General features: G+C 40.4%; 1 long non-coding RNA gene across 1 annotated transcript; it reads left to right on the top strand.

Moving 5' to 3' along the window:
• Nucleotides 1-795: 795 nt before the first annotated feature.
• LOC116963666 lies at nt 796-22,304 on the top strand. The gene is made up of 3 exons (XR_004408339.1): nt 796-939; nt 13,729-14,813; nt 22,221-22,304. It is a non-coding gene; the product is annotated as an uncharacterized LOC116963666 (long non-coding RNA).
• Nucleotides 22,305-23,107: the final 803 nt, after the last annotated feature.

Below are 23,107 nucleotides of genomic sequence, written 5' to 3'. Positions count from 1 at the left end.
TTTATCATGAAGATTTTCCCAAACGTAGCTGTTAAACTGTTGAGCTCTCTTCTGGTCATGGTAGGTCGTTATTAGCTCTTAAGACTGTGTCCTTACATTTGGTAAAGCTGAGATGGTTTCCGGTAGCTTTGAAGGTTTTATTTCTTTGTTTGCCTTGGGCTGAGGCTCAGAGCTGCAGCACTCATTGTAGGTGACTTACCACAGCGATATGACCCGGGACTTGCCCACAGACTGCATGAGCAGAGCGCTCGGTGGGGTACTGATGTGTCAGAATGCTGAGCAGGCACCACTGGGCTGCTGAATGTGGCACGTACCGCGGTGCCCTCTGCACCGGGGGCTTGGCATCTTGCTTGGGACGCACAGACATGAGAAGTTAAAGACCCGCAGAGCCTGACATGAGCACAGCCCAGGAAACGCTGCTTTAGAGTGAATATGTATGGGGGGAAAGGAGGAATTTAATGATGCTTGGGAAGGAGTTATCTTTTGCTTTTACTGTTTGCCTATTCACCCGATTTGTTCCGTGCTCCAGCTGAGAAGGAAACTCTTAGTTGTACCAGTATGTACTGCAGTGGCACATTTGCTCAGCTACATTAAGTTTTGGTGCATTTCTCTATCTCAGATGGCAGTTTTATTTTGTTTTTTTTTTATTTATTTTTAGTTTTAAAGGCACATTATGATAAGGTCTGTGGGATTTTTAGGGGATATAGGGAGTGTGAAGTTTGTCTGATAATTTCTTTTAAAAGTGTATGGTGGTTCAGCAGAAAGACTCCTTGTCTTGTCCTGGCTGTAGGACACTGGGTCCTCCTCTACCTCTTGGAGATGCCACCTTCCACAAAAACTCCTGGACATGGTCAGAGGAGGAAGGATTCCCAACTGAAGGACGGGGCAGGCAGAAGGGAAAATGGAAGAGCCATCAAGGAAACGGCACAGCAAACATAGGTGGGTGACTCCTGCAGACAGCAACATCAAAATCACATCCAAAACAGGAGATGAGAAAAAAAATCACCCTTTCCTAAGGTTTGAGAGAAGGCAGTGTGGCCACTCAGAAAGTCACCAAATTGTTAGTTTGAAACCAAGATTGGATATGGAGGCCAGCTCTGCTACGACACTCAGGACTAGATAAATCCTCAAGTTCTCTTTTGTCTTCCCTGTCTGTTTTAAGTTTTCTCAGATTGAAAAATATGTTCTTCTAGTTTCTGTTCTGAAAAAAGCTGTCGTATAAATCTGAAAAAGCCCTTTTAGTATTATGGGTGTGATTACTTCCAAGAAAGAGATTTATGCAGATCTGCCTCAATGTTGTGGCTTATTCAGGATGAACCTCTAAACAGTTCCAAAACCCATCTCCAGTCCTGCCTGGTGGTGGTTGCTGTGGCATTTGACTGTACTCCAGATGGAAGGTGCAGGTTTGGGCACTGTGGCTTCATCCTGCTCCTTGTTTGCTGAAGTCAGTTGACTGTAGAAACTGAGCAGACAACAATTTGAACTGTAGTTTACTTGTTTATGCCTTCCTTCCGGCTGGGTATTCTGTATTCCCAATTGTATTTCAAAATGTAGCTATCCAGTGTGTCTCATGTCTGGATATGCTCAGAGCAAAATAAGAAATGGCAGAGCCACATTTTACATGGTGCTGTGGTCACGTTAATAAACCTTGCAAGCTTTCCAAATAGTATGTTGTTGTGCTTGAACAGGGCTTGCTACCTCAAGCACAATGTCATCATAAATATTGCTATGTAGCTTCACTATCTTTAAAGATTTGTGTCCAGTCAGCTGAAAACACAAAGTGACCAGGTACATTTTCAATTACCAAATACAAAGTAATGCACCCTAAAAAAATTGTATTTGTGCCAAAGAACACATACACAGATATGGTAGCTATATTTCCAAGCTTTAGGTTTAGTTTTAAGCAAGCTAACAACACTGGCTTTATTTTAAAATCAGCAACCATGTCTACAAAAAGATATGATACACTAGAAACACATAAAAATAGCCTTATGTGAATGCACAATATGCTTCCAGTGATAATACTAGCAATGTGTCTTGTGTACATAATCTTATTTGCACAAAGGACTAGCAGGGTTCTGCTTTTTGTGACCATATATGTAGTGGAAAATTGACCAGATTAACATTCACTTGACAAGCTGAGATCTCAGGTACACTGCTAGGTGTTTTAATGACCAGTGTAAACAAAGCCTATGTTTTTAGCTGACAGTGAGCTGGCTCTGAACCTGTTAAACAAGAATGAAATACAGGCTGCATTTGTAGGATGTTGAGGATAGGAAAAAGAGAAAGACAAACGGTCTTTATAAAGCATTGCTAGAATGTTTCCTATACCCAAAGTCAACCACAAACCCAAGGAAAATGTATTTTTAAACTTCCCTAAGTAGTGCAGCGTGCCTCATTTCTTAGGGGAAGAAATCTGGCTCAGCATCTTTGTGCTATGGCAATTAGGCTGCTGCCAGCTAGCAGGCAGCCTTTTAAACCACCCAGCAGTTACCGAAGAGACTGCAATGCAGGTATAGACTGACCACGCTTCCTGCAGTAAAAAAGCTACCTTTTGTTACTTGAAAGCGCTTTGCACATTTTTTGTATGTTCACGCAGAAATCTACCCAGAATTTTTCTTCCCCAGAAGAAATTCCCATTTCTGTAAACTTGGAAGTCTTCATAATTCAGGAGGAGAAGCAGAAACTAGCTGTGAGGAGTTCAGAGATTTCAGTTAAACCTCATTCAAATGGAAATTATTTGTAATTCCTAGGGAATGCAGAACAGTTCATTTGTCAACAAACTGAAGAGACCTCAAGGACCTCACCCCAATCCTAGACCACAAGGTTTAGCTAATAGTGCCAGTGATGATTTCCGATCAACGTCTCCAAGCTCAGGATAGTCATCTCCATATTTTCAGGATCTGAGAGACAGGTTGCAGTCATGACAGCATAAGAACAGGAATATCCTCCTGTAATTAACAGGAAAACCTGCACTGACCTCCAGAATGATGAATTAGAGAAGAACCTCCTGAGCTGCTGGCAGGAGAAAACAGAAGATTCTTCCCCTTCAGTTTACTTTATCTGAGACATGGAGATAGCCTGATTTTGTTATTACCTAATATTATTGTTGCTATACTGCAACATACACGTACTTTGGAATTTCCAGTATTTTAAGAAGACACTCAGCATCCAGGCTCCAAAAAGAAAACTCATCAGCCTGGTCAATATTAGAGCTCTTTCTGTTGCATACAGAAATGGAAAGTCAGAGAAATTGTATTTTCTACAGCATGGTTCTTTTTCCTGAAAAGAAATCCATTTTCAGATGCTAAAGACCTTGAGAAAGGTGAAAGAGAGATTCAATATATTAAGTTTTCTAGATTGGCGGTGCTAACTTTGATGGAGAAGAAGGAAGCTTTCAATTCTTTCTAAATTTGGGAAGACAATAGATCTGAAAGAAACTCTGTTTGTAATTCTGTGGTCTAGATTTTGGCTTTTACAGTCATACCGTTTGTTATTTTTAATTTACATTCAAGTCATTTGGATTCCATTTTTGAGAATACAAAACAGATCAGAAATACACAGTGTGGTTTCAAAAACTTCTTTGAAGTGAAATTTAACTCATGCGGTTATTGCTACTGGAATTTTTGCTTGAATTGTCCGAAGAGTTTCCTAAGTAGAATTATTGAAAATAATTTCTTAAAAGCCAGCCCTTCACAGAACGCCTGTAAAAACAAACCAGAGGAAATAAACATTAAGAGGGAAAAATAAAACAAAAAAACCTGTTTACACTTAATAAGATAGAAAATTGTGGAAACCGTCTTTGTGGTGTCTTTTCCAGTTAGAAGGGAGAGATCATTGTAACTCAAGTAATTCCTGTCACTACATCAGGTTTTGTGGCTAGTGTTGAGTTAAAAAAATAAGATTTTAATAATTTGGAGAAAAAAAATACGTCTTATTCCTGAAAATAAACCAAAGCAACTGTCTGCATTGTATATAGTAGAACAATAGCCTGCTGTGGGACGTTTAGTGAAAGAGAACAACATAACATGATGCTTGTATGTCATGCTGATACCGCTCACTTGTCTGAAAGCTCATGGTCCACCGGGACCTCAGCCTGGGAAGGGACAGTACCATTCATTGAAAAATAAATGACACTGGTAAAATTCCATTTGATGGGACTGTTAAATTCTGACTCTGGTACATAAAAGGGAAACACATATATATACATTTTAACTTGAGTATGCAGCGTCTTCCTCACTTCCTTCACATGGAAAAAGCTATTACCCCACTGTCCCATGAATCAGTTTTGTCACCACATTTTTTTTTGGTGTTGGAAAAAGAAAATCAAAGTCCCTGTCTAAATTTAAAACTTCCTTACCTTCACTGCAGGCTCCTCAATATAAAGAAAATCTTAGACCTCTTGTGTGTTTACCCACAACCAGTGAAAAATTCCAGAAAGATGTTTTTAATTTGAGTTTAGGAACCACGTTCGGGTGGTTTCTTGCTTCCCAACAGTTGGTAGGCATAAGGGCTAAGCTAAGCTTGGAGAGCTTGTGTGGCTTTTTCAAGCTACAAAGGCAGTTTGCTTCTCCACATTCCACCGAGAGAAAGCAAAAGCATTTATGTAGTGAGGGGCAGAACATAGGGAGGAAAGAGCAGCCAAACCCAAACAAAAGAAATAGGCTCGCTAGAAAGCCCAGTGGGTTTCAGGGAGTGCTCTGTCCTGCATGTATGATCGGAATTGGTTCTTCCTCAGAGAGCTAGCACAGCCTGCCCGTCCCTGGTGCTTGCGGGCAGTGCTTCAGCATCCCGGGGGGTGAGGAGCATCCCCAGCCCGAGCCAGGGGACCCAGCAGTGCTGCTCCCGTGCTGCGGAGCAGGGGTGTGGAGTCTGTCCCCTGGCTGCTTCCCCCAGAAGCTGCCGAGGGGCTTCAGCCCTCGCCTGCACGGGGGCACCTCCTCTTCCTCCTCTGGGGTGCAGGGTGACCGTGCCACATCTCTTGGTGAGCTCTGGGCGACGCCGGTCGATTGGGGAAAGCCTGTCTGGAGCTTTGCATTGCTGTGCCTAGGAATGGTCTTTGACACTGAGAAATGAGAATTTCAGAAGCAAAGAAGACTTTCTGCCTGGAGGTGAAGCATATGTTCGGTTCTCTGAATACCCCCCCACCACCACCACTGGACTATCTCAAAGTACTTGACAAGTAGCTGGCTGTGGTGAGGAGCGAAATGAGATGGCTGAGTGACCTCAAATGTCTGTCACACATCAGAGGAGTTGGGGGGTGTGGGGGTGTGTGGAGGGTGGGAGGAATTAAGAGCAAGCTCAGGAAAAGTGGTTTGTTCCAGTGCTATTTTATAAGTGTGGCAACATGCTTGATTATATAGTCCAGAGGCAAGAAGGGGAAATACCCTAGCTGGCAGAAATGTCATGATAAAATAGCTAGGAAAACCCCTGAAAACGAAGGTGAATATTTGGATAGATCCATACACACATTCCATTTACTGTTTTTTTATTATTTTTTTAAGTGCATGCCATATGGACATTTGAGTGCTTCCTGCTTACAGTATATATATGCTGCCTGTGATCATTACCCTGGAACAGGAAAATTGGAACTTAGAAAGGATTTTGTTAATAAGCCTTTTTCTAATGACACGTTTACAGTCCACCTCTCAAAGGAGTACAGTGCCAACTTTGTTGTGAGGCAGATGGTAGTGAAAAAGGTGGATGTGACTCTGATCATTTAGCAGGGAAATTAATTTATGTGATACTAACCAGCCTCCAAATTGGGTTTATTGGCTCATTACAGTTTCTCTAAAACGCCAAAGCTTTATGTTTTAAAGAAGCTGAAGGTTATTTTCAGGGTATTAGAGAGAGAGAGAGAGAGGAGAAAAATGACTAAATGAGTGGGGATCTTTATTAAAGGTAAGATGACAACTATTATGCAACTCTGGATGAAGGACTTGACAGATCAGCCAAGGAATGTTGAGGAAATTCTCCTGTCTGGTAGCAAAATGCATCTTTATCCATCCTTGGCTGCTCTAGTATGAGTGCTTTTAGCTTATTAGCACTGTACTTCTGATATGGATACACCTTTCATTGAACAAAGTGAATGGAATACACCATGGCCTAGCATTACAGCATACAGATATTTCACAATTTCTTTTTATAAACAAAAAATTTTGTTCCCCTTATAGCAGAATATCTCTGTGTCTATTTAGTTTACTAAAGAGAGGAAATTCAGGATGAAAGTTGGACAGCAAAATGCAGATGGTTCTTTACATTTCAGTGTTTTATGACACATGGGTAATCCTTATATGGCAAGTTCATTCTTGGCTGTGAAGAACATTATGAAAAACATAGAATGTAACTAACGGGCATAATTTATAGCTTTAATTTTACTAATTTCTGTTTGTAAGTAATAAATCGGTGTCTCTCCCCATTTCATCATATTTCTCATCCCACATTGGTGCGTTAACTTTTTTTCCCCAAGTACTATATTATAGCTCATCAACACAAGATTGCATATTTTATCACTACTCGTTGCAGTCTGTAGTACACTGTTATCCTAAGAATGGCTAGGAGCCTTTAGTACCAGCCTGCCTGAGAAAACAATAGTGTTCCTAGATCTGGTGCTTTAAACTTCATTGCTTTGCTTCCTTCAGAGTAGTTATTTGTGCCTGTAAATGATCTAAGCAGAAGAGGATTTTATTTAATGCATTACAATATACACTATGATGACATTCGTAACAATTCCCTAAATTCAGTCCTGAAGTTTTATTAGGCTGCTGTAGTCAACTGTTATCTTTGATAATTTTTTTGACATTTCATATAATATGCTACAAGACTAATAAAACACTAGCCTTTGTTTTGGTTCTAGATCTCTCTCCTTAGTTTGTATTTAAATTAGTATAAATTATTTTAGTGGGATAAAATTAACTTCCAATAGATTTTTTCAAGAACAAGTGGTATCTTAGTCTTTATATTTTTATTACAACATTTTTTTTTCTAACTTTTTGGTGGAGTGGAGACTTTAAAAATATTAGCAGTTTGTATGCAGGCACACCTGCACAGAAGCATCAGTCACGATGTGGGTAATACTCCCAGATTAGGCTAACTCCTTCATATCCATTGGATGGGCTTTTTATAGATCCTACACTGCAACCTATATTTTGCAGGATTCACATGATTGCTCTTGCCACTTGAAACAGGGGCACTCTCATGGTTGCCCTGTTTTAATTTTGTGAGCTGATACATAGCAGCAGAAAAAGATTCATAGAAAATTCTCAAAAGGGACAAGATGCTGAGAGTCAGAAGTCAGTTGTTCGTGGCTTTTGAAGGTTTGGAGAAGGGCTGCTTATACTATCAGATTATTTCAAGTTCCTTTTAAAATAATAAGCAAGAATTTCTGATGGTTTTTTGGAAGTGAAAATGTTTCACAGACACTCAGGTGTGTTTTCTATTACATTTCAGTCTTGTACTAATACTCATTTTTCTCCAGAACAGATTGTCTATAATTAGTTGAAATAAATACCTGCTATGGAGTTTAGGAAATCCTCCAGAAGGATTTAGCTAGAATGAAGGATTCCCAAATCCCAAACTGACACCTGAAATAGTCCTCCTTAATCCTGGCGATATTTCTGTTTGATAGCTGCAACCCTGTTTGACTTGGAAGTTTTCAAGGCAACTAGACCTCTGCTTCTAGTCCTCAGAAATGCTTTTAATTGTGCAATGCAGTGTGTCTTCTGCTCAGACTATTGTTAGGATCCAAAATTAAGCTTGACTCCACTTCACCCTGATTCTGCCAACCTGACTGGGTTTTTCAGGAAACCTTGCATGCGGGATGTCCCCACAAAAACAGCTGTGATCACTTTATGTAGAAAGTGGGAGGAAGAGGTAGAATCTGTGCCAAAGCTTAGAGGTCACAGCACCTCTTTAGGCGACAGCCACACACTTTCTCTACAGGGAACCATCCCCTCCCCTGGCGTTACAAGTATAAAAGCTTTTTTTCTCCAGTCCTGCTACAGGTGGCAGGTATAGATCAAAGTGGTTGAGGTGATCGAGATACACTGGGCTAATAAGAACAAGAATTTCCTCCCTGTTGGTTAGGCTTTCCTTTCAATTACAGCCCAATTCTTCCATAATTTATGCTGGAGACTCTCTACCTGTTATAGTTGCTTGACTTCTTCCAAAAATCAATATGGTTGTAAACTTTTAAAGAGCAATTAGAGACAAAAGAATTGCACATAAAGCCTGGTGAAATTAAATGGAGCAAGAGAAGAGGAGGGCTGCTTATCAAACATTTTCCAATAGCACTACTGGATTGTGGAGTAGTTCCCTGTGAAAGCCGTAGTAGCCCAGTAATCTGAATAAACTGCAGTTGCAGTGAACAAGGGGTGCATGAGCACATCTTCCAGCATTAGTTAGCCCTGGCAATGAGATGCTTGTGAATTTTTAGGACTCCCAAAAACCTAATGCCCTCCTGCACACCCCCAAGACACAGCCTAGAAGTATGAAAAGTCTAGAAGTATGAACTCCTTATTATTCTTCGCTCTTACAGTAAGCAGCAACCAAATTAGAAGATTCTGAGGCTGAGTTTAAAATTAATGTAAAAAAAAATTATTAGGGAAAAAGAAGTGTTTCAGTAACCTAGGATGCTGGTTCCCAAATGTTTTCCTTTTACAATCCCACTTTTGATTGCTGGCCCTGGTTTCTATCAAACCAGCATAGGTGGCTGAGGAGCAAGTGCTGCAGCTTTCTTCAGGTCACTACCTCCAGACTGTGAAGAACATGTGCTGCTATCCATAGCACAGTCCTCTGAGACAATACATCTATTTTATTAAAGATTAGCTAATTTTTTCATCAACCCATGCTAGTAGTCCTTTGAAGGATAATGGAGAGGGAGGAAAACACTTGTTTTTTCCAGATAGAGACACTGTGGTCCAACTGTCCAGACTAGAGCTATCCAAAAGTGCTATCAACACAAAACGTGTCTCAGAACTAACCAGAAAATGCAATTTCCCTCTACAGCAGCTCACAGCACAGCAACTTCATTGGTCTTTCCCCGGGTCAGAATGTTTTCATCTTGCCTTCAACAAAAAACGTGTAGATAAAGAATGACTGAAAAGCAGAAAACAGGTAATTTTCAGTGCAGATCAGACTTCTTCTCTCCTCCCTGCCTGGGAGGTAATTAAGGGTTGACTTTGAATGCTGAGATCTGAGTCTCTCCAGATTTTGAGGTGGAACCTTGAGGAACCCGGTAACCAACACCCAAACCACAGCAGGTAATGGTTTACACTTTAGGGTGGAAAAATGCAACTGAAAGGGCCTGTTGCATGAAATGCTGCAGGCTTTTTTTCTCCCCCTAAACCTATGTCACTTGCAAATGTTCACTGCTTAGAAAAGATAAGTTGGCCTATGATATCATACTCTGGGATACCACGGGAACATTTTGTGGGATAGTATAATTGATTTGGTATTGAGTGTGAAAAATCTGATGCACTATATTCTGGAGGATCATCATTTTAATAGATTATCTGTTAGTTAAAAGGAGCGTGGAATTTCATAAAGCACAGACCACACTTTTCAGAGTCATCTAGTAGCCGTTGCCACCCCAGGTTTTGAGTCACTATTTGAGGTATGTCAAAGACAGACTTTCAGAGAAAGGCAACCTTTTATCTAAGAAGTCAGATCTGTTTTAAATTAGTTACTTTAGTTACCCCAGAACATTCTCGCTGAGATTCCTGGAACATTCTTACAATAAGCAGCACAGTGACAAGGTATTCTCACCATTTCACATGGCATCATTTAGGCACATGGTCCAGCAAGGTTTACCCTCTGACTGCGGTAGACCCATGCTGATAGCTTACAAAATTATTGTTTCTCCTCCTGCTTTACAGCATTGTAGATCTGGAAGAGTGAACACCCACGGAAGACACACAGAATGGGGTGGATTCCTTGATAATTCTGTAGGGAACCCCCTGCAGACACATCAGAGCAGCTCCGCAGGTCCAGCCCATGTCTGTTGTCACTGGTGATACAGAGCTAATAGGATGAGGTGCATCAAACTACCGAATTCCCACTTCATCAAGAAGAGCCTTTGATTTGCCTTAGCACGCCAGTCCATCAGGACACATGTGCTGGGAGGATTATTTATTCACTTCAGGGCAGCACGTGATTTGCACTTGCTCCCTGTGCGGGTGCTGTGCTTGAGTCTACCCCCGCAGGTAAAGTGTGGGCTGCTGAGGGACCCGCACACCAAAGTGGCTCTGCAGGACCCCCCCGGGGCCCCAACGCGCTGCCGGTGAGCCCGCACGAAAGAGCCCAGCTGGCACCGTGGCACTTTTTTTTTCCCAGAAATTCTTGGACATCTCTACACTTCCTGGTATTCTGCTGTTCTGCTATTACAGTACTATACTAGTAGTCTGTGATCCCTTGTCCGTATTAGCTCTTCCTCCATCCCATTATTGCTTGTGCTCTAGTGCAAAATCACAGAGCTGGCAATAGTAGCTGTGGAGTTAATTTTGCTTCTTTAACCCCAAGAAAGAATATTAGACATGTTTTTTCATTGTCAGGGACATATACTATCAAGGTCCTTAATCCTGAGTATTTATTTACCTTGGTATATAAGGTTGATTATTTGCTGACATTAGGAAAGACATGGGAGTCTATTTGTTAGTGAGGTTTTTTCCATATGTATCCTGGCTCCATTAAATGGGCTAAAGCCAACTAAATTCTTGACTGTCAATCACCCATTCTCTTGGTTCATTACACAACCCATTTCTTAAGGCTCACCACAGCAGGAATTGTTTTCATTTTTGTTCTGCTAATGGAACCTGATTTGGAAAAACTCAATGGGAGTCACTTAAGGAGCCTTAGCTTCAAATGAAAAATATGAAACAATTTACTTCCCAGTGGGGAAAAATATGGGTTGGAGAAAGAAAAAGCCAGTGAAAGGAAGAAATGCAGATAGATATAGAATCACAACTCAGTCCAGAGTGTGGGAGCCCAAAACACTGCAGGAGTAATCCGTGTAATGAACCAACAGTCTGAGAAACCCACAGGGAGTTTCCAAAACATTTTCCCTTTGGAGAAGATAAAAATAATTTCCATAAGAATTATAGTCAGGGGCTTATAACCAGCACAAAAATAGTATACTATATTTTTAGCCAACTGTTTCTCCACCATGGCTGAATAAAAGTTTGTAAAGCGCTGCTCCTGCTCTCAGATAATGGACTTTGTTCTGCAAAGCAGTATTCTTGTTTCAAGTCCTGTCATTACCTCCCTAAAGAGGGTTGCTATCTGTCTATCTAGATATCTTGACACACATGTCTATATCAAGATGACAGTGACACTATAATGTTGGGTTTTGTTCTGATTTGAGCTTGACAAATAAATCATAAATAATTCAAAATAAATACCAAATAACGGTACTTTTACAAACTTCTAATTCATCTTTTTCTCTCAATAAATTTCTCACAAACAATTTTGTGGGGTTTTTTTGCATATTAATTTCTTTAAAAATGTTCCTTAACATATGGTTTGCAGCAGAAGCAGGACATTCACTATTTGCGATTCACTTTCTCTAACTCTATAGCTAGCTTTTGGTTTTAGGTTCATGGATATTCAACACTGTAGTATGAAAACACCTTGTGCCAACAATTTTTTGCTTTCAAGGATTAACTCTCAGAAAAATGTCAGGAAAACATCACAGTTCTAAGGATTACAAAATCATGGTTAAACAACTTCATTATTACTAGCAAAAACAAAGTACAACATTCAGTGTAACTAGGTTGTCAAGTGTTTAATCCATGATTCTTGTGAATTCTGTGGGGTTTTTTTAAATGATGGAAGCACTGAAAATAGTATTAAAGTAACCAGAACCTAAAAAACAAACAGGCAGGTCAGGCAAAGCTGATGTTAAAAGGAAAGCAGTGAGTACTGAAATATTTGAACCCTTCTCTTCAGGATGGAAACCATGAGGAAAAGAGTTTGCAAAAAACTCAAACCAGACACTGCTTTCTGATCAACCTATTAAAGGCCAAGAAGGAAATTTTCAAGGCTCAAAAATAGCGTGAACTTCTCCATGTCCAACTCCACCACTGGACTGACAAATCTGATGCTGAAGTTCCAATCCCTTGGTGAGGGCCCTCTTGCAGCTCTTCATAGTGGACAAGGCGTTTCAACATGGCTTTGGACCATGACAGCACCACCAAACCCCCAACCGTCAAGTTTCTGCACTCAGCAAAATCCAGACGCATTTGCGAGTTGAGGATATAAGATAATTAACCTTGAAATCTGTTTCCGTCCTCTTACTTTCAAGTCCCATATTCCCAACTGCCAGAAAGTACAGGTAGAAATACTGCTTAAAACATGAGCAAACACTTTCTGTGCTTAATGCAACCAAGGTCATTCACTCTGGCGTACCTGCTGTAGCTGTGGAAGGGTACGTTGCCTAAGGGTTTGAACTGAAGGAGAAAGAGTTTGCAAAACTCAGTTATATCGGTATTAATAGAATACAGCCAGATGGTGCAGTCATCAATAATCTAAAAATATCCCTCGTGCCTAGTCAAAAGCAAAGCAGCATGAAAATTAAAGTAAAAAAATTGCACTCACCAATAATGTCCTAAAAAACCTTTAATGGCAACTCACCCTATGTGTGCTGAAAGGTCAATGTGTAAAGACAGTGAAAGCCTTTTGCGAGGGGATTTATTCAGAAATGCAGATTTTTGAGATGAGGAGTCACTGAAAGAGAATCTTACCACTACCTGACTGATTTTAATGTTGTGCTCTTATGCAACTGAGTTAGAACACTTTATACAGTGGCTTTAAATGACACTAAATTTTTATTAGAAAAATGCACTTGTACTACTGTATGGCTGGCCCCCAAATGAGTTAAAATTCCTCTGGCAGACCTGATTCATCATTCTCATGTGGGTTTTGATATTGTTTATACACCCTTGTGCAGAACAGGCAAGAATTTACCAGTCTGATCTGGTTGTATTTGTGCAACTATTGACAACTGTCTAAGGTACAGTGGTAATCAAAACAGTTTTCATCAAAATAAAAATAAATTTATTTATATTTATAATTTATATTTATAATTCACATTAATATATTTTTATATAAAGCTATGAAGCTACCACAACTAATATATATGATAGTTTCTCAACCAATATATACATATATATTCACATACATACATATATTTGTAAGCAGTGATACACCCTGCCTTCTGCATAGAAATTGTTCTAGTCCTGAGCTGCTACATTTTTGCATTACTGTGAACCTCTCTATCTAAGAATGTGGTAGATAGCTGAATGAAAGAAGGTAAAATTAGCACCATAGCAAACATTTATTTAAATGTTTATTTAAATGCTAATAAGATTTTTAATATTTTTATAGACATTTGTGAATAAGTAGTCTACATGTAAGACTTAGCAGTTAGTTAATGCAAACTTTAAATTTAGCAATATTAACTAGAAAAAAAAAATTTACGCATCTACACATTTTTTTAAAACCCTTACCTAGGCAGAATCTGGAGTTTTGATTTTCTCTGGGCCCAGGGAAGGAAATGGCACCAAAAATAAACCAATTTTCTCTTTGCTAATCCCCAAAGAAAAAAGCTGAACCAGCACATTTTTATTTGGTATGCGTAAGCTATTTCTCACTAACTCAGTCTTTTTATAGTACATGTCAAAAGGCAAGTAGGATGGATTTTGTTGTTTCATTTTTTTTTCCCTCCCCCCACAGGTATTCCCTAACAATGAATTTGGGAGCCTTTGTTCTATGCAAAGTCAACCATCTACTGTATGCCTTAAGTCATCTACATGCACAGGCTCTGAGTACACAGAATTTCTTACGGTGTGTCAGATTTTATGAGACTGAGCATCTCTTCAGTAACGAGAGAAGAAAATGGAACAAGACGTGGCAGGAGATTATACTTGTCAAGTGGAGGAAATAGCACAACTGCCTGCCATAAAGCCAGCTCAGCCCCACGACCGCCTGTATGGCTCGAAGAGACAACTTAGGCCAATAGTACTTGAACTGGTGATGTACAGGAAAGACTCAATTAATCTTCGGAGCAGAAGAAGGTCTAAGAAAAAATTTCTGTGTTTTTTTTTGGTCTTGTCTCACTTTTCCTCCCTGCTCTGTACTACCAACCTTCTCACAGATTCCCCTCCTCAGAAGCAGCTCTGAGTTGGGTTGCTGAGAGCCACGTGGACTGCAGGAGAGAACAGAACACATCACTTTGGCAGTGGTGGATTTCCTAAGGTATTGAAAAAAGTGATCTTTTTAGGGGGAATAGACACAATGAAAATGGGAAGTGAGGTGGAGGTTGGGAGGTAGCGTTTAGGTCATGCTAGAGATGAAAATACATGTAGTATATTCACATCAATGACCATAAGGAGGGGCCTAAATTATTCAAGAGAAAAGCTCAGTTTTAAAATGTTTGAGAATTGATGAGAGGAAAAGCATTTAAAGGAAATGAGTATATATGCAAAGGCTGCCTTTGATCAAGAGAGCAGGCAACTACACAACACTAAGACAAGGAGTTCTGCTCAGCCTCACACCCAACCACAGGCGCGTTTCATGGAAGTGCAGCACCATCAGAAGCATGCACAAAAATTAGAGTTGTGCTGATTTTTCAGTGGTGTAACCAACAACTGAATCCAGCCAAATTTACCCAGTTCTGTCAGCTATCTTCAACAGCTACTTATGGGAATGATACTTACTTCTTTTCCTCAAATATATTCACTCAAACCGTTTCAGAGTGGGAAGGAACACCCCTAAATCATATTGTTGAAGACAAAGGACTAATAACAACTGAAATGGAGGTAAAGCATGTCATTTTTATAACCTTTATTATTTTTTCATATAGAAATAAGACTTGGGGTGTAGGGAGTGTTCTTACAGTAAAATACTTCAGCAGTTATAAAACACACAAGACTTCTTTTTGGCATCACACAAGAAAACAATTCAAAGGGCCGAAGTACCCCCATTACCAGGAACCATTAATCAAATGCCCAGATCACCTATCAGTGATACTTAGAAAACATGTTGGGTTCATATGCTAAAAAAATAGAAGAAATACATGATGTTTTTTTATAAAGCCAATGAAAACCTATTCATTTAAAGTGATTCATTGGAAAAGCCCAAACACCAATATGGTTTTGGGCCTGTTTTATGGTTTCTTTTTATTTAGACAGATGGTGATACCCTTATTTCTATGAATAATTTTTATTCATGCACACTTCAGGAATAATTTCACAAAGTTAACAGTAGTACTTGGGAGGAAAATCACTTTCCAGCATCCCTCTTTTTAAGGGTAAATGCTTCAAGGGCACATAAGTGACTTAGAATCCTACATCATTTTCAAAAGTGATTTAAGCACCCCTAGCCTAGTTTTTTTACAGCCAGCAAGATTTAGGATTTGAGGGGATTTATTTAGACGGTTTTCAGTGTTGTTTGGCAGAGGAGCACAACACAGCTCCTCGGCCGCTCTCAGCTTGGAATTTCAGCACCAACTTACATGCCTGTTTGCAGCTTGGTCTCCCTGTACGGGAATTGTTAAGCTCGTAAGAAAGGGATTTTCAGCTTTTTAAGGCAAACAGCTGAGCAGGGAGCTGCCTGAATTAGCCAATAGTGCGAGGCTGAAGAATGGGGCTTATGTGTCTAAGCAACTGATGTGATGCCAGTTTAGAGGCGGCTCCCCTCGCTCGGGACCCTTGGCTGCGAGCTCGCCGCCGGACGCGGACACCACAGCCAAGGCAACTGCCTAAGCAGCCTGTGCCCCAGTCGTCAAAACCTCTGCCTGTCCTGAAGGCCATCTCTGCTGAGCTGATTGTGTGACTCTCATTATCCCTCAGTCGTCACGTAAGCTGGAGTCGGGCTTTCCTTCCAGCTAGGGGTGGCTTGTATTTATTTTTCTGCTGTGGTCCTGCGAGACAGCATGCCTCGGGCATGCCGAGGACACTGGTGGATGGATAAGACACTAATAACAGGACTGGTTTGGTACCCAGGCTGAAATCCTGGTGTCAGGGCTTGCAGGACCTCCGTTTGAGGCAGGGCTCAGGGCAGCTCATTGCCGCGGTGCTGAAGGTGTGATCAGGCTGTTTGGAATGCGCTGGAGAGCAGCAGGTGGGAAAGTATTGTTACTGATTTGCATTGATGTTTTCACCGCAATGTGGTTTTAAAATGCTCGGTGAAGCCTCCTCCGGTGCATAACTTGGCCTTATGATCTGGCTTGAATGCAACGGATTGTTTTTGAAAGCGGGATTTGTAATCACAACCCATTTATACTGGGATCCCTACACGTGATCAGTGTCATGTCAGCATAAGTAACTAAATATTTATGTATCTAAGTAATTTTGTACATCTGAATCTTACATGCTTTAAAAACCATGGGTTGCCTGTCAGCATGCTCCAATACCTAAATGCCCTTCGAAACTTAGCCCACAACTCCCCTGAGACTTTGTTTCGTTTAATTGGGGGGAAGTTTTTGTGAGTATCTGAACTGCAATTCACAGATTGAACATTGAATAATTATAAACATATTCAAAAAACTCTAAAAAGAACTTCTTCTGACTTAACTGTTAAGCTATTAACTATTGAGACAGCTGCACTTTCTATTTTAAGCTTTGTTTTAATGGAACATGGCTTTATTATTTCACAGTTTGCTTTGAAGTCCTGCCACCTATTGGTTTATCACAGCAATGATCAGACTGGCTGGATTTCTCCCTGTGAAACCACAAAGGAAAATGTATCTTAAAACATCAAACCCGTAAACAGTAAGAAATCTAATAAGTGATCAGAAGTAATTTAGCCCCTTTGCAATTGCCAGATAATTTTCTAGTGCTATATTAGCACCCCATATGGAAAAGGCAATTGCTAAACTTTAACTTCTGTCTTTTTGAATTTGGAAAAAAAAACCAAAAATCCTCTGGAAAAAGCTGAAACACTGAAGATCCTGGAATCTTATTCAAAGGATTCGTAGACTACACTAGAAAAATGTACATATGTTTATTGATGCAAAATAGATTTAAATATACAGATATGCATGCACTACATTTACTTGTTTCGAGCCAAGCTGCGCATAAATAAATTATTTCATAGATGCAAACAGATCAATCACTCTGCCTTTATTTGCAAATGCATTTTTCTACACCACCAACATGCTGCACTGTGAGAATATTTTAGAATTCTCTTTTAGCTTATGTTATCCTGGTGCCACATTACTTTCAAGGTCCTTACTACACACTCAAAAACTGTTTATTATGTCAAGAGCATTTGGGGAATGACAGCAGAGCCCATACAGAAACTAAGGGGTACACAAGCAGGACGGGACAAAAGGCTAAGGAATGAGGAGTAAGCAACTGTGTAGAAACAGAAGTAAAAACTGGGTGAAAAATATTATTTCTAGACCTTCTGGTACTGAGATTTTTGAAATTTTGTTAAGAAAGTGAGAATTTTTCAAGACATAGCCAAACCTGCTTTTAACCTTAACTTTTCTTAAGGCTATGTTCCGGAGATGTTTCACTCGTGGATAGTGATCTTTGTCACCTCTGATACCTGATTTCTGCCTGGTGTCCTCCAGGGCAAAATAAACCAAATGCCCACCTAGGAAGAGCTTTGCAGCTAATGAGGGCCGGCCGGCCAGCCCTCTGCTTTCCCTGCTAATTCCAGAGCAGCGTAGGCAAGGAGGTTTGTGCAGAGGAAACAATGATCAACTTGCCGCAGCTGCAACGCAAGCTGTATAAAATAAGGCATCATTGTCAACATAGCTTGCCCTGAGAGCAAGTTGTGTTGTGACTATTCATGCAAAGGGGTCTGGATGGAGAAGACAAAATATTTTAAGAAACGGACTTGAAAAATATATCACCAACAAGAAACTTCCAATCTGTTAACGGTTCTTTAAATATTGGGGACATGAAACTGCTTAATTCACAAGCCTTGCTGTCTTCTGTTCATTATTTTGTGTACCCAAAAGAATTCACTAAAGTGCACTCCACACGATGACAGTGTGACAAGGGCCAATTTGTGAATAACTTGTCAACAGCTTGAATGAAACTCTAGAAATCCATAACAGGTGCTCGATAGCTATAATCGAGTGACAGATGGATTAGATACATGAAACCACAACAAACTGACTGAATGGGAGAGGGAGAGAGAATGAGGGTGAGAGTGGGGGAGGTTCATTAACTATAGAAGAGAGCAAAAATACATGAATTATTAAAGAAGCGGTGTGAGCCAATTTGTGTGGATGCTTCCTGCTCATCTTCAGCAGGCCCGAGAAGAGGAGCTGCAATGCCAGCTACTACACACTGCAGCAATGGTCTAATATCTTGACTCTAGGCAGGGATGCACAGAGCTTGGCACTGGCCTTGATTGCAGAAATCACTGTTATATTTTAGTACACACATAAGAGCTGATTCAGCAATGTACTTCAGCGCACGCCTTGCAGTAAGCGTGTGAATAGCCCCATTAAGGTCAGCAGAACAACTCTGTTCAACTCACAGGAACATGTTGAAGCGTCTTGCTGAATTTTTGCTCTCTGTCGTGGGATCTAAAATACACAGGGTTGAATCCCAGCGAGCATAAATTGTTAGGAGCCCCCCGGGAGCCCTCAGGACCGCTGCCCTGAGAGTCGCGAGTGCCACTCAGGGACGCGTCGATGAGCATGGGCAGCGATGGGCCAGGGCTTCTCTGCGGGCTTTAGACGGGCCAAACCCGCTCACCGAAGGTTTTCCCCTGGGCCAGCAAGCCCAGCCTGCCTCTGCCAGGGGCCAGGGGCTGCCTGCACCCACCCCACAGGCTTTTCCAGGCAGGGGGCCCCCAGCACCATCACTGCCAGGTGTCCTGCGCTTTAAGCACCCAGAGCCATCAGTAGGTGCCCGTTGTCCACACGCCCTTGTGCCAGGCATGTCAGAAAATTATGTTTAGGACAAAGTCTCCTTAGTCCATGCCCAGCTTGTGTTTTCCACCTGGCCATGACTGCAGGCAGGAGCGGGGCTCCCATTACCACTCTCCAGCTCCAGCCCTCTTCAATGGGTTTTCCTTTAAAATAATTTTTTTACTTTAAATTAAACCTTCCATTTCCTTATTTTCCTCCTGAGCGCATCATGTAATGCCACAATCTCAGATTTGCAATTATTCTATCCAAACAATGCCTTTCCACAGCTACCTATTAAGGGAACAACTAAAACCTTGACAGCTGGTTTACTTTTATAGAGTGACCTATGACTTTTTTCCTCACAAATCTTGCTGTGTCTATTAGCTTCCCTCAGGGAAAAATTTGTGAAATTTTGGAACCTGTTAAGATAACGAATAAAATACAGTTACTGAATATTTCAGGTGCAAAACCAAAACTTGCTGTTGGTAAAAAAACACTAGTAACTTGATTCCTATTCACTTCACCACAGATGTCATGTAAATACATGAAGCAAACTACTGCTTGGAAGAGGAATTTGCTGTGTAGTCATTACTGTACCAGAAACCCCTGTGATAATAAAACACAGGCATTTTACAGTAAAGTATAAAATTAAACTCCCAACATAGATTAATCTTCTTGTAATTTGGCATAATTCTTATATTTTATCATATTTTCATTCCTGCCATAGTCCAGGCTGCTCTGTTTACCTGGGATGAGACTGTTCTCTCTGGATGTGTGGGCAGTGATCTCCAAAATGTCATACTAGCACACTCATATTCACATGTGAAACTTGAAACAACAAATTCAAAGTGACAGAATTAACCCAAGGAAGGCACTGTTTCATACTTGAATGCCTTTCAGCTCCTAGCAATGAAAAAGAAAGTTGAGCTCATAGATACAGGGTGTAGGGAAAAGGCAGTCCTGTACAAGCATACAAGGCTTTTGCAGTTATTAAACTCCATTTTATCTAATTTAAGCTCTATTTCATAGGCTTTCTGTGGTGCATAACTGCTTGCCTTGGGTGAGAGAAAATTTCATTGTCAGCTTTTTTTTTTTTTTTTTTTGCTTTGTTTTTTCCTTTTTTTTTTTTTTTCCTGGCTGCAATAGCTCTCCTATAAAAATGCAACCAAGAGACTGAAAGAGCATATGATAAGGGCTTAAAAGATCATGAGCTTTGATAAGGATACTCAGCTGTCACCACTAACCTGGTGATAAGTAATGATAATATAATGGCTAATGCTAATGCCTAAAATAGAGCAGGCAGGCACATGTAGTGAGCAATAAAAGCATATTAAAGCAAATTACAAATCCATAGAGAATCAACAGTATTTCAGTTTCTGGAAGAATTTGGGTGCTTGGGGTAGTTCTTAGCCATTGTTTCTATAGAAGCAAAGCTGACACTGAAAAAAGTTTCCTTCTCAGTAAGTGAATTTATTAATCTTGTTCAGATCTGACTATTCCTCTATTCCTCTATTTTGGCTGAGAAACCTATTTTATTTGTTTTAGCCCTGGATCTAGCAGTGTTGCCCTGTTCCAAAGTTAAAAAAACCCAAACTGATTGCATGCTCTTATGACTATGCCTGCTTTGTAATGCAGACTGTAATTATCACCATGTAGAGAATTTTGCCTGTCTACTCCACAGCTGCCTGTGGGTGAGACAGCAACTCTACATGAGGAAGTACACAGATGTTCAGCTATTGAATCACTTCTTTGCAATCCAGACCTGACAATAATTTGGATGCCAGTGATCTCCAAGCATCTGATCTAGTGTTGGCTTTCTTATTTTGAGAAATCAAATCGAACTTTGGCCTTGCAGATTTTAAAGAACTGAAGCAAAAAAAGTGAACCCTCATGACAATTACGTAGACTGGAAGAGACTAGCAGTTGCATCTTGGAGATTCAAGGCGATGCTTAGTTTTAATCTTTCTACTTTGCTTAACCTTTTAGAGGAACATCGGTAACACAAAGTAGGCAGTGGGCCACTTTCACCAGAATGAGCATTTATTGAGCAAGCACTGAACAATGTTTTGGGGTGGTTTTGGTAGAAGTAAGCCAGGTATAAAAGCTCTGTCTGAATTCCCCAAGACTCTGTGAATAGCTGTATCACTGATTTACACTTAGGATCTCATTTACAGCATCCTAGAGACCACTGAAAATCTTGCTCAAGTCTACTGCTAACAGCAAGAAGGAACATTATTAGTCCCCCCCACTTCACAGATGGCAGGTGAGACACAATAAGCACCAGCTTCTTCACAGTTGCTGATCCGTGCACTTGTGTAACCAAATGGCAGACAAATGCCTGCACACATCTTTCACTTCTCTGTGAATAGGAATGAGAATTTGCAGATGCACCATTTGAATGTAGTAAACTGTTTGAAGTGTAAATGGTGTTTAAAAATTTGTTTTTCAGACTCATCCTGTTAAGAGAATTCCCTAAGATCTGTAGGTTATAAGTGTTAGAGCCAGGAACAGCTGCAAGGAGAATACCTTTTCCCTGGCATCGTGAGAGCAGCTGTTGAAAGAGAAGGTGTTCTCTTGGTTGGATACTATAAACAGAAACTTGAGACAATCTGAAATTCTTGACATTACAACTTTTGCAAAATCCGCTCACATAAATGTTTAATCTCCTAGTAGCCTATATGAACAACTGAAGGACTTTAGAAAGCCATTACTTTAGCTTAAATAACTTCCCTTTAGCTGATCTGACCTGAGGACATCAATTTCTCCCAGTTTGGTTTGGGTTAGCACTTTCAGCTTGAGCCAGTAGTGAAAAGGACAAGAAATGTCACACAAAAGGTTTCCCACACGATTCCCCATCTTCCGAGCCAACTCACGTGTATGATTTCTATGTCAAAATAAAGGAAGCATGAGAACACAATTTTTACCCCAAAACATTTCTGATAGGGCCAGAAAAAACTAAAAGCGTTATAAAACCTTCCATTGAAACACTCATTCCTTGTTAGTAGCGTGTGTCACTGATGTCGGGTGAATCCCTAAGTAAGGACTGGGCCTAGGTTCTGAATTTAAGAAAGTTGTTTTTAAAAGACCATGAAGCCAACCATAACAAGTGTGATCAGACCTCCTTATATTTAAATCTGAAGTTGAAAGTTGGCCTTAAGAATAAATCCATGTGTAGATTGTAATTTCTAGGTCAGTTTGAGACCTGGAATACCAATACTTTTCTGGATCTTACATTTCGGTGTTAATGCTATTCCTGGGTCACTGAGGTGCATGCCAAAAGTGCATGAGGGTGTATGAGGAGAGGTGATGCGCAGACTTCATGTTAATTTTCAGCTCTTCTGTATCTTTCTAGGAAACCCTAACTTACCTACTGGCTTTGATATTACACCTCACTCTGAAGTGGACAAGAAATCTAAAGGATGAAAGACCTGAATCAAATTTCAAAGTATTCATACCATAGGAGAAACAGAGAGATAGTATTAAGATTTTGAAGGCTGAATGCTTGTGCCCCCAGGCCAACACTGTACGTTCAGCAGCAGGCTGTCACACCCTAATTGCTAGTACCCCTTTGTGAATCAACATCTCTGAGAAGCCAATTCTCCGTGATGCTTCTTTAATATACATCTTCTCATTTGCCCCACGTATATTTCAGTTTGCCATCTGATAATTGGAATTGTGTGGGTAGCAGCCGGTACCATCTGGCTTGTTAATAAGTAGAGGATAAAAATGTCTAATGCCTTGCTCTACATAAATACAAGAATTACCCTACAAATAAACAGCTCCCTAAAACCTCAACCGATGAGAACAAAAGAAAATAGTGTGGTCTTAGCTCATTAAAAAACACTGAAGAGAGAATGAGAGAGCAGTGGGAAAGCCTCATCACCTCCCATCTGAAGTTTTAGTGTAACTAAAACATATGGGAAAAATAATGCAAAATTAAACGTGATAATGCACTCTTCACACCAAAACATATTGGGCCACTATACAAATGATGCAATTAAAACTGCTGCCTCCAGGAGCCAAAGCCTAAGCTGAATAAGTACGGTACAATTAAAGTTTTTGATTTAAAACCAGTGAATGATTTATCATAATGAACCTCAGAATTGAGATAATATGACTTGGGGGCATCAAAGCTAAGCTATAGAAAGCCACATGTCCTACAGCATGGAGTTAGAATTGGAAGACTGACATCAGCAGATTTTGGGGCACAGAAAGGCTTACAAGTTCATTTGCATGTGA

Source organism: Tyto alba, unplaced genomic scaffold (genome assembly GCF_018691265.1).
Source record: "Tyto alba isolate M040663 unplaced genomic scaffold, T.alba_DEE_v4.0 Super-Scaffold_27, whole genome shotgun sequence".
NCBI lineage: Eukaryota > Metazoa > Chordata > Aves > Strigiformes > Tytonidae > Tyto > Tyto alba.
This window is presented reverse-complemented; position numbering and strand designations above follow the sequence as displayed.